Below are 939 nucleotides of genomic sequence, written 5' to 3'. Positions count from 1 at the left end.
AACTAAGCGAGCACAGAGCGACACCGCTCCCCTCCAATCCATGCCATCGGCAATCACTGACAAGGCTGAACCGGATTTCTCTCGCTATTTGGGGATTGGAGGGGGCATTTGATTCAAATGTAAAATCATATACATATGTATATGACACTGATATTGTAATATCTGTTTATTGTTTCGTGTATGTGAAGGCGGGGTCAGTTGAGTCGTGGGTGACGTAATTGAGAGGGAGCCATGTGAGTGAAGATTGGCTCGGGCATTATTGCTGATTGTAAGATTCTTTGTACGATGTGCAAAAGTTAAATAAAGTTAAAAGTTAATAAAAAAAAAAAAAAGATTTGGCTCAGGCAGTTTGTTTGGGGTGTGGGCGTGAGTTGTGGCCATCAGCAGATCCCCCGTAAATGTGTTTTATTTGATGTCATTTTGTTTATTAAAAAAAACAGATTGCATTAGCGACTGTGTGCATCCTTGACCATTGGGATGAGCATTACAATGTGCTTGCATATAGCTAAGTATAGCTATAAGTCATATACAGATACATGTGGTCGGGAATATTAAACAGACACAAACACAAGTAAAAAAAAACATGTCACCCCAATTTGTGTATTCAAACCTGTGCTGATTCGCAGTGCTCTCTGGGTAAAGTCAATGCCAATCTATCAACCCAGTTTGCGAGCAATGTGTGACGTGACAAAGGTGGACGGGTATGTATGTGAAAAAAGCCTTGCGTCCCCAAGGGTCATTCAGAGAGCTGATGTGTTTTTTTTCAGGGAATTGCTTACTTGCCCTCCCCCTCTCCTTACATGGGGCAGAATAGTGACTGTCAAACAAACAGGCTCTACCATTTCTATGGAGCCCAAGGCCTTATAGCTGCTTGGCCTGTTAGTCACCATCTTCTGTCTGAATGTGACAGTGTGCTGTGGCTCCTCAAACTGAAGGTAA

This window comes from Idiotropiscis lumnitzeri, chromosome 1, assembly GCF_059441095.1.
Source record: "Idiotropiscis lumnitzeri isolate Australia: NSW breed Sydney's pygmy pipehorse chromosome 1, RoL_Ilum_1.0, whole genome shotgun sequence".
Lineage (NCBI taxonomy): Eukaryota > Metazoa > Chordata > Actinopteri > Syngnathiformes > Syngnathidae > Idiotropiscis > Idiotropiscis lumnitzeri.
Note: the sequence above shows the minus strand (reverse complement) of the source record.